General features: G+C 46.9%; 1 pseudogene; it reads right to left on the bottom strand.

Annotated features, from left to right (window-relative positions):
• Positions 1-321: 321 nt before the first annotated feature.
• LOC110516167 (ecto-ADP-ribosyltransferase 4-like) lies at positions 322-864 on the bottom strand (annotated as a pseudogene).
• Positions 865-11,295: the final 10,431 nt, after the last annotated feature.

Genomic DNA, 11,295 nt, shown 5'->3' with positions numbered 1-11,295 from the left:
GACTAGACATACTGCTGTCAAGCTCAATGATTGTCTTTATTCATGTTGAAACAAGCTGCAGAAGGTATATAAGTGCTTTAAAATCTCCTATGGAGTCTGATACACAGGTTAATACACACATCTTAATAATAACTATTTCTGGTAGTCAGGATGAGGTCTTTATGTAACATCCACCAATAAACCAATTATCCTATTACAATAAAAGCTTTAGACACTGAAGACACGTTGTTTGGCTTCATTTACTATAAGAAGGATAAGTAGCCGGACTGTTTGATTTCAATTCTATTTAGGGACAATGACTCAAGATCAAGATTTATTTTCTTAATTAATAATTGGCTTCTTAAAAATGTTGAAATGCAGGTTACTCTAAGGTGGGCTTGATACTCTTTAGTTTATACACAACATTGTACCACAGGTTTTCATAATTTTCTCTCTTACTGCACGGCAGTAACTTTGAACACTTCATTTGGTGGAATCAACACCTCCTTTTCATAATTCCCCATCTCTGGGTAGGACTTCAGGTCAGCGCCAAAACATGTCTCTATCTCAAAGCAGGACTCCTCCCCAAAATATGTCAAGACCTTTAGGAAAGAGCTGGAGGCAAAGAAGCCAAATCTGATGACCTTTTTCACTTCATCGACAAACTCCATGTTCGCTCTTCGATGTGTGGTGTGACAGGTCTTTGTTTGTACTTGGACTTGTCCTTTTGGAATCATTCCTTCACATCTATTGCACATCCTTCTGCCCCTATCCAGGCTTGTTTGAAGATCCTTACATTGCTGTTTTCATTTGGAAGATATTCCTCCTGCACCTTCTTGTACATTTTTTCAGTTGGTACTTGTCATCAACGGGGTTAGGGAACATGTCTAAGGATTTGGGGGAATTGAGACCAGGCTGAGATGAACCTTCAGACATTATGGTAGAAAAATACAGGCAAAATGTGTAATAACAGAGGACCATTTTCTATATGTTTAAATATATGTAAATTAAAACAAATACATATCTAGTATAGAAATAGCTCTCTCTCTCTCTCTCTCTAAATATTATAGTATTTTACCATCTTGGAGATCACACCCAAATTCCAAGGCAGGAAAAAATACAGCAAAAGTTCGGATCTTGTGTCTTGCCAAGATGTCAAAATATGCTGGTCCAACGTCAACTTGTAATGGAGATGAACTGTCTTTAAAGATACAGAATCAGCATTCAAATGTTCAGCTTTCAGGGGGTCTTGTTATAACAGAGCTCTTGTGGTTATGTTCACAGGCACGTACCCCTCAAACCACGAACCCCTTAGCTCAGTACACACACACACACACACACACACACACACACACACACACACACATTCAGCTGTGCAACTGACTAGGTATCCCCTGTACATAATCAAACACATACAGTGTGGTGCCTACCCAGGGCCTAGTCAAAGGGTTGTCTGCCTATCATTCCTTTAGCTGGTTGAGTTAAATATTGCCCTCTGCTGGTTGATGTGCAGATTGCACCCTGTCAAGACTGAAGGCCTCTGGGTACATTAGTGTGTGTTTGGATTCAGTGGTCTCTCATGCCAGTGTCCAGGGTATGATTTAGACAGTATCCCAATATTCAAATAATGCTGGTTATGGTTGTTTCCTTTAATTTGTTATGACTGAGATGTGAGAGACCTGGCAGGTTGACAGAATTCCATTCCTTTGTTATGACTGAGATGTGAGAGGCCTGGTAGGTTGATAGAATTCCATTCCTTTGTTATGACTGAGATGTGAGAGACCTGGTAGGTTGACAGGATTCCATTCCTTTGTTATGACTGAGATGTGAGAGACCTGGTAGGTTGACGGAATTCCATTCCTTTGTTATGACTGAGATGTGAGAGACCTGGTAGGTTGATAGAGTTCCATCTTATTGCATTCATATGGTGAGGTCTTTCTGATCTGTGATAGGAGATAAGGAAATGGGACAGGAAGAGGACGGAAGCAGATTGAGACTATTGGGATGTGGCCTTAGTGGTTGGGCCTCTGAATGTGTAGTTTATGGTGGAGACCAGTCACTGACTGTGTAGTTTATGGTGGAGTCCAGCCACTGACTGTGTAGTTTATGGTGGAGTCCAGCCACTGACTGTGTAGTTGATGGTGGAGTCCAGACACTGACTGTGTAGTTTATGGTGGAGTCCAGCCACTGACTGTGTAGTTGATGGTGGAGTCCAGCCACTGACTGTGTAGTTTATGGTGGAGTCCAGCCACTGACTGTGTAGTTTATGGTGGAGTCCAGCCACTGACTGTGTAGTTGATGGTGGAGTCCAGCCACTGACTGTGTAGTTTATGGTGGAGTCCAGCCACTGACTGTGTAGTTTATGGTGGAGTCCAGCCACTGTATAGTTAGAACCTAATCCAACAGTTATATTGTTGACACAGTTTAATACAGGTCCCATTGCACGCAGGCATACACACACACACACACACACACACACACACACACACACACTGGACACACTCTTTTGTCTCCATAAGACACAAAAAAGTCACATGAATAACAGTGTTTGTTCAGGAGAATGTTGCCATTGTTAAACACTAATGGGACATTGTATTAGTCCCCATCACCCTGTTACTGCCTCAATACAGGGACATTTTATTAGTCCCCATCACCCTGTTACTGCCTCAATACAGGGACATTTTATTAGTCCCCATCACCCTGTTACTGCCTCAATACAGGGACATTTTATTAGTCCACCATCACCCTGTTACTGCCTCAATACAGGGACATTTTATTAGTCCCCATCACCCTGTTACTGCCTCAATACAGGGACATTTTATTAGTCCCCATCACTCTGTTACTGCCTCAATACAGGGACATTTTCTTAGTCCACCATCACCCTGTTACTGCCTCAATACAGGGACATTTTATTAGTCCCCATCACCCTGTTACTGCCTCAATACAGGGACATTTTCTTAGTCCCCCATCACCCTGTTACTGCCTCAATACAGGGACATTTTATTAGTCCACCATCACCCTGTTACTGCCTCAATACAGGGACATTTTATTAGTCCCCATCACCCTGTTACTGCCTCAATACAGGGACATTTTCTTAGTCCCCCATTACCCCGTTACTGCCTCAATACAGGGACATTTTATTAGTCCCCATCACCCTGTTACTGCCTCAATACAGGGACATTTTCTTAGTCCCCCATTACCCCGTTACTGCCTCAATACAGGGACATTTTCTTAGTCCACCATCACCCTGTTACTGCCTCAATACAGGGACATTTTCTTAGTCCACCATCACCCTGTTACTGCCTCAATACAGGGACATTTTATTAGTCCACCATCACCCTGTTACTGCCTCAATACAGGGACATTTTATTAGTCCCCATCACCCTGTTACTGCCTCAATACAGGGACATTTTATTAGTCCCCATCACCCTGTTACTGCCTCAATACAGGGACATTTTATTAGTCCCCATCACCCTGTTACTGCCTCAATACAGGGACATTTTATTAGTCCCCATCACCCTGTTACTGCCTCAATACAGGGACATTTTATTAGTCCACCATCACCCTGTTACTGCCTCAATACAGGGACATTTTATTAGTCCCCATCACCCTGTTACTGCCTCAATACAGGGACATTTTATTAGTCCCCATCACTCTGTTACTGCCTCAATACAGGGACATTTTCTTAGTCCACCATCACCCTGTTACTGCCTCAATACAGGGACATTTTATTAGTCCCCATCACCCTGTTACTGCCTCAATACAGGGACATTTTCTTAGTCCCCCATCACCCTGTTACTGCCTCAATACAGGGACATTTTATTAGTCCACCATCACCCTGTTACTGCCTCAATACAGGGACATTTTATTAGTCCCCATCACCCTGTTACTGCCTCAATACAGGGACATTTTCTTAGTCCCCCATTACCCCGTTACTGCCTCAATACAGGGACATTTTATTAGTCCCCATCACCCTGTTACTGCCTCAATACAGGGACATTTTCTTAGTCCCCCATTACCCCGTTACTGCCTCAATACAGGGACATTTTCTTAGTCCACCATCACCCTGTTACTGCCTCAATACAGGGACATTTTCTTAGTCCACCATCACCCTGTTACTGCCTCAATACAGGGACATTTTATTAGTCCACCATCACCCTGTTACTGCCTCAATACAGGGACATTTTATTAGTCCCCATCACCCTGTTACTGCCTCAATACAGGGACATTTTATTAGTCCCCATCACCCTATTACTGCCTCAATACAGGGACATTTTATTAGTCCACCATCACCCTGTTACTGCCTCAATACAGGGACATGTTATTAGTGTTTGTATTGGACCTGTGTGGTTTTAGTCCAAGCTTAGCGTGTCATTCAGGTAGAAGTACAATAACACACATGGACACCAGCACACACAGTGGATGTTAAGAGTTGCCCCAGTGGGTGACTGTATCCAAACAGTGGAAGGCTAGAGAAGGAGGAGACATTGGCACACACACACACACACACACACACACACATGCACACGCACACACAAACAATCACAGGTTTCTACATATTTTAAAGTGGGTGTCAATGTTTTCTCAAGAACAGAATGTTGGATGTCTGCATTCCAGCAACGTTCAGCAAACATTCTGATGTGTTTGGATGAAATGGTGCCATTGTTGTACTTCTGACCACTAAAGTTACAGTAACTGAGGTTGTGTTATAAACTAGGGGGTTCCAGCCCTGAATACTGATATGCTGACAGCTGTGGTATATCAGACTGTATACCACGGGTATGACAAAACGTGTATATTTACTGCTCTAGTTATGCTGGTAACCAGTTTATAATGGCAATAAGGCGCCTCAGGGGTTTGTGATATATGGCCAATATACCACCACCAAGGGCTGTATGCAGGCACTCCATGTTGAGTCATGTGTAAGAACTGCCCTTAGCCGGTGTATATTGGCCATATAGCACACCCCCTTGGACCTTATTGATTAATTATACCACATCATACAGTATTGCTAGTGCTACAAAATCTAGCCAAGGTGAAACACATTGACAGTTAAGAACTGAGGTCCTGTTTCTCTTGGCTGATAATGTGTCCCTAGTAATGTAAGGGTGGTGGGTTCGATTCCCGCTGATTCACAGACCCTATACTAAAGATGTATGCACCCGCTGTACTATAAATCACTTAGGATAGTTGATGAAAAATTAACACAACATTTTACTGAGTTACAGTTTATATAAGGAAATCAGTCAATTTAAATAAATTCAATAGGCACTAATATATGGATGACTGGGAATACAGATACAGTATGCATCTTTTGGTGATAGATACTTTAAACAAAACGTAGGGGCGTGGATCAGAATAACATTCAATATCTCCTTCACATAGAGTTGATTGTGGCCTGTGGGAATGTTGTCCCACTCCTCTTCAATGGCTGTGGGAATGTTGTCCCACTCCTCTTCAATGGCTGTGGGAATGTTGTCCCACTCCTCTTCAATGGCTGTGGGAATGTTGTCCCACTCCTCTTCAATGGCCTTGGGAATGTTGTCCCACTCCTCTTCAATGGCTGTGGGAATGTTGTCCCAATCCTCTTCAATGGCTGTGGGAATGTTTTCCCACTCCGCTTCAATGGCTGTGGGAATGTTGTCCCACTCCTCTTCAATGGCTGTGGGAATGTTGTCCCACTCCGCTTCAATGGCTGTGGGAATGTTGTCCCACTCCTCTTCAATGGCTGTGGGAATGTTGTCCCAATCCTCTTCAATGGCTGTGGGAATGTTGTCCCACTCCTCTTCAATGGCAGTGGGAATGTTGTCCAACTCCGCTTCAATGGCTGTGGGAATGTTGTCCCACGCCGCTTCAATGGCTGTGGGAATGTTGTCCCAATCCTCTTCAATGGCTGTGGGAATGTTGTCCCACTCCTCTTCAATGGCTATGGGAATGTTGTCCCACTCCTCTTCAATGGCTGTGCGAATGTTGTCCCACTCCGCTTCAATGGCTGTGGGAATGTTGTCCCACTCCTCTTCAATGGCTGTGGGAATGTTGTCCCACTCCTCTTCAATGGCTGTGGGAATGTTGTCCCACTCCTCTTCAATGGCTGTGGGAATGTTGTCCCACTCCTCTTCAATGGCTGTGGGAATGTTGTCCCACTCCTCTTCAATGGCTGTGGGAATGTTGTCCCAATCCTCTTCAATGGCTGTGGGAATGTTGTCCCAATCCTCTTCAATGGCTGTGGGAATGTTGTCCCACTCCGCTTCAATGGCTGTGGGAATGTTGTCCCACTCTTCTTCAATGGCTGTGGGAATGTTGTCCCACTCTGCTTCAATGGCTGTGGGAATGTTGTCCCACTCCTCTTCAATGGCTGTGGGAATGTTGTCCCAATCCTCTTCAATGGCTGTGGGAATGTTGTCCCACTCCTCTTCAATGGCTGTGGGAATGTTGTCCCACTCCGCTTCAATGGCTGTGGGAATGTTGTCCCACTCCTCTTCAATGGCTGTGGGAATGTTGTCCCAATCCTCTTCAATGGCTGTGGGAATGTTGTCCCACTCCTCTTCAATGGCTGTGGGAATGTTGTCCAACTCCGCTTCAATGGCTGTGGGAATGTTGTCCCACTCCGCTTCAATGGCTGTGGGAATGTTGTCCCAATCTTCTTCAATGGCTGTGGGAATGTTGTCCCACTCCTCTCCAATGGCTATGGGAATGTTGTCCCACTCCTCTTCAATGGCTGTGCGAATGTTGTCCCACTCCTCTTCAATGGCCTTGGGAATGTTGTCCCACTCCTCTTCAATTGCTGTGGGAATGTTGTCCCACTCCTCTTCAATGGCTGTGGGAATGTTGTCCCACTCCTCTTCAATGGCTGTGGGAATGTTGTCCCACTCCTCTTCAATGGCTGTGGGAATGTTGTCCCACTCCTCTTCAATGGCTGTGGGAATGTTGTCCCAATCCTCTTCAATGGCTGTGGGAATGTTGTCCCAATCCTCTTCAATGGCTGTGGGAATGTTGTCCCACTCCGCTTCAATGGCTGTGGGAATGTTGTCCCACTCCGCTTCAATGGCTGTGGGAATGTTGTCCCACTCTTCTTCAATGGCTGTGGGAATGTTGTCCCACTCTGCCTTAATGGCTGTGGGAATGTTGTCCCACTCCTCTTCAATGGCTGTGGGAATGTTGTCCCAATCCTCTTCAATGGCTGTGGGAATGTTGTCCCACTCCTCTTCAATGGCTGTGGGAATGTTGTCCCACTCCGCTTCAATGGCTGTGGGAATGTTGTCCCACTCCGCTTCAATGGCTGTGAGAATGTTGTCCCAATCCTCTTCAATGGCTGTGGGAATGTTGTCCCACTCCTCTTCAATGGCTATGGGAATGTTGTCCCACTCCTCTTCAATGGCTGTGCGAATATTGTCCCACTCCTCTTCAATTGCCTTGGGAATGTTGTCCCACTCCTATTCAATGGCTGTGGGAATGTTGTCCCACTCCTCTTCAATGGCTGTGGGAATGTTGTCCCACCCCTCTTCAATGGCTGTGGGAATGTTGTCCCACTCCTCTTCAATGGCTGTGGGAATGTTGTCCCACTCCTCTTCAATGGCTGTGGGAATGTTGTCCCAATACTCTTCAATGGCTGTGGGAATGTTGTCCCACTCCTCTTCAATGGCTGTGGGAATGTTGTCCCACTCGTCTTCAATGGCTGTGGGAATGTTGTCCCACTCCGCTTCAATGGCTGTGGGAATGTTGTCCCACTCCTCTTCAATGGCTGTGGGAATGTTGTCCCACTCCGCTTCAATGTCCTTGGGAATGTTGTCCCACTCCTCTTCAATGGCTGTGGGAATGTTGTCCCAATCCTCTTCAATGGCTGTGGGGATGTTGTCCCACTCCTCTTCAATGGCTGTGGGAATGTTGTCCCACTCCGCTTCAATGGCTGTGGGAATGTTGTCCCACTCCTCTTCAATGGCTGTGGGAATGTTGTCCCACTCCTCTTCAATGGCTGTGGGAATGTTGTCCCACTCCTCTTCAATGGCTGTGGGAATGTTGTCCCACTCCTCTTCAATGGCCGTGGGAATGTTGTCCCACTCCTCTTCAATGGCCTTGGGAATGTTGTCCCACTCCTCTTCATTGGCTGTGGGAATGTTGTCCCACTCAGCTTCAATGGCTGTGGGAATGTTGTCCCAATCCTCTTCAATGGCTGTGGGAATGTTGTCCCACTCCTCTTCAATGGCTATGGGAATGTTGTCCAACTCCTCTTCAATGGCTGTGCGAATGTTGTCCCACTCCTCTTCAATTGCCTTGGGAATGTTGTCCCACTCCTCTTCAATGGCTGTGGGAATGTTGTCCCACTCCTCTTCAATGGCTGTGGGAATGTTGTCCCACCCCTCTTCAATGACTGTGGGAATGTTGTCCCACTCCTCTTCAATGGCTGTGGGAATGTTGTCCCACTCCTCTTCAATGGCTGTGGGAATGTTGTCCCACTCCTCTTCAATGGCTGTGGGAATGTTGTCCCACTCCTCTTCAATGGCTTTGGGAATGTTGTCCCACTCCTCTTCAATGGCTGTGGGAATGTTGTCCCACTCCTCTTCAATGGCTGTGGGAATGTTGTCCCACTCCGCTTCAATGGCTGTGGGAATGTTGTCCCACTCCGCTTCAATGGCTGTGGGAATGTTGTCCAACTCCGCTTCAATGGCTGTGGGAATGTTGTCCTACTCCGCTTCAATGGCTGTGGGAATGTTGTCCCACTCCTCTTCAATGGCTGTGGGAATGTTGTCCCACTCCTCTTCAATGGCTGTGGGAATGTTGTCCCACTCCGCTTCAATGTCCTTGGGAATGTTGTCCCACTCCTCTTCAATGGCTGTGGGAATGTTGTCCCAATCCTCTTCAATGGCTGTGGAAATGTTGTCCCAATCCTCTTCAATGGCTGTGGGAATGTTGTCCCACTCCGCTTCAATGGCTGTGGGAATGTTGTCCCACTCCTCTTCAATGGCTGTGGGAATGTTGTCCCACTCTGCTTCAATGGCTGTGGGAATGTTGTCCCACTCCTCTTCAATGGCTGTGGGAATGTTGTCCCAATCCTCTTCAATGGCTGTGGGAATGTTGTCCCACTCCTCTTCAATGGCTGTGGGAATGTTGTCCCACTCCGCTTCAATGGCTGTGGGAATGTTGTCCCACTCCGCTTCAATGGCTGTGGGAATGTTGTCCCACTCCTCTTCAATGGCTATGGGAATGTTGTCCCACTCCTCTTCAATGGCTGTGCGAATGTTGTCCCACTCCTCTTCAATTGCCTTGGGAATGTTGTCCCACTCCTCTTCAATGGCTGTGGGAATGTTGTCCCACTCCTCTTCAATGGCTGTGGGAATGTTGTCCCACTCCTCTTCAATGGCTGTGGGAATGCTGTCCCACTCCTCTTCAATGGCTGTGGGAATGTTGTCCCACTCCTCTTCAATGGCTGTGGGAATGTTGTCCCACTCCTCTTCAATGGCTGTGGGAATGTTGTCCCACTCCTCTTCAATGGCTGTGGGAATGTTGTCCCACTCCTCTTCAATGGCTGTGGGAATGTTGTCCCACTCCGCTTCAATGGCTGTGGGAATGTTGTCCCAATCCTCTTCAATGGCTGTGGGAATGTTGTCCCACTCCTCTTCAATGGCTATGGGAATGTTGTCCCACTCCTCTTCATTGGCTGTGCGAATGTTGTCCCACTCCACTTCAATTGCCTTGGGAATGTTGTCCCACTCCTCTTCAATGGCTGTGGGAATGTTGTCCCACTCCTCTTCAATGGCTGTGGGAATGTTGTCCCACCCCTCTTCAATGGCTGTGGGAATGTTGTCCCACTCCTCTTCAATGGCTGTGGGAATGTTGTCCCACTCCTCTTCAATGGCTGTGGGAATGTTGTCCCACTCCTCTTCAATGGCTGTGGGAATGTTGTCCCACTCCTCTTCAATGGCTGTGGGAATGTTGTCCCACTCCTCTTCAATGGCTGTGGGAATGTTGTCCCACTCCTCTTCAATGGCTGTGGGAATGTTGTCCCACTCCGCTTCAATGGCTGTGGGAATGTTGTCCCACTCCTCTTCAATGGCTGTGGGAATGTTGTCCCACTCCGCTTCAATGTCCTTGGGAATCTTGTCCCACTCCTCTTCAATGACTGTGGAAATGTTGTCCCAATCCTCTTCAATGGCTGTGGGGATGTTGTCCCACTCCTCTTCAATGGCTGTGGGAATGTTGTCCCACTCCGCTTCAATGGCTGTGGGAATGTTGTCCCACTCCTCTTCAATGGCTGTGGGAATGTTGTCCCACTCCTCTTCAATGGCTGTGGGAATGTTGTCCCACTCCTCTTCAATGGCCATGGGAATGTTGTCCCACTCCTCTTCAATGGCCTTGGGAATGTTGTCCCACTCCTCTTCAATGGCTGTGGGAATGTTGTCCCACTCCTCTTCAATGGCTGTGGGAATGTTGTCCCACTCCTCTTCAATGGCTGTGGGAATGTTGTCCCACTCCTCTTCAATGGCTGTGGGAATGTTGTCCCACTCCCCTTCAATGGCTGTGGGAATGTTGTCCCACTCCTCTTCAATGACTTGTGAAGGTGGTGGATAATGTCTGGAACTGGAACAAGCTGTCGTACACGTCAATCCATAGCATCCCAAACATGCTCAATCGGTGACATGTCTGGTGAGTATGCAAGCCATGGAAGAAATGCGACATTTTCAGCTTTGTGGAAATGTGTACAGACCCTTGCGACATGGGGATGTGCATTATCATGCTGATACATGAGGTGATGGCTGCGGATGAAAGGCAGAACAATGGGCCTGAGGATCTCACCACGGTATCTCTGTGCATTCAAATTGCTTTTGGTAAAATGCAATTGTGTTCATTGTCCATAGCTTATGCCTGCCCATACTATAACCCCACCTCCACCACGGGGCACTCTGTTCACAACGTTGATATCAGCAAACCGCTCGATCACGCAAATGTGAAGAGCACATTTGCGTGCCAGTTGCCATCGAAGGTGAACATTTGCCCACTGAAGTTGATTACAATGTCAGGTCAAGACCCTGATGAGGATGACAAGCACGCAGATGTGTTTGCCTGAAGCAGTTTCTGACAGTTTATGCAGAAATTCTTTGCTTCTGCAAACCCACAGTTTCATCAGCTGTCTGGGTGGCTGTTCTCAGACGATCCCGGTAGGTGAAGAAGCCGGATGTGGAGGTCCTGGGCTGGCGTGGTGGTTAAACGTGGTCTGCGGTTGAGAGGCCGGTTGGACGTACTGCCAAATTCTCTAATGTTACGTTGGGGGCGGCTTATGGGTAGGGAAATTACCATTAATTTGTGAGGCAACAACTTTGG

The sequence above is a fragment of the Oncorhynchus mykiss genome, chromosome 19, assembly GCF_057628025.1.
Source record: "Oncorhynchus mykiss isolate SJ-2025 chromosome 19, ASM5762802v1, whole genome shotgun sequence".
In the NCBI taxonomy this organism is placed as follows: domain Eukaryota; kingdom Metazoa; phylum Chordata; class Actinopteri; order Salmoniformes; family Salmonidae; genus Oncorhynchus; species Oncorhynchus mykiss.
This window is presented reverse-complemented; position numbering and strand designations above follow the sequence as displayed.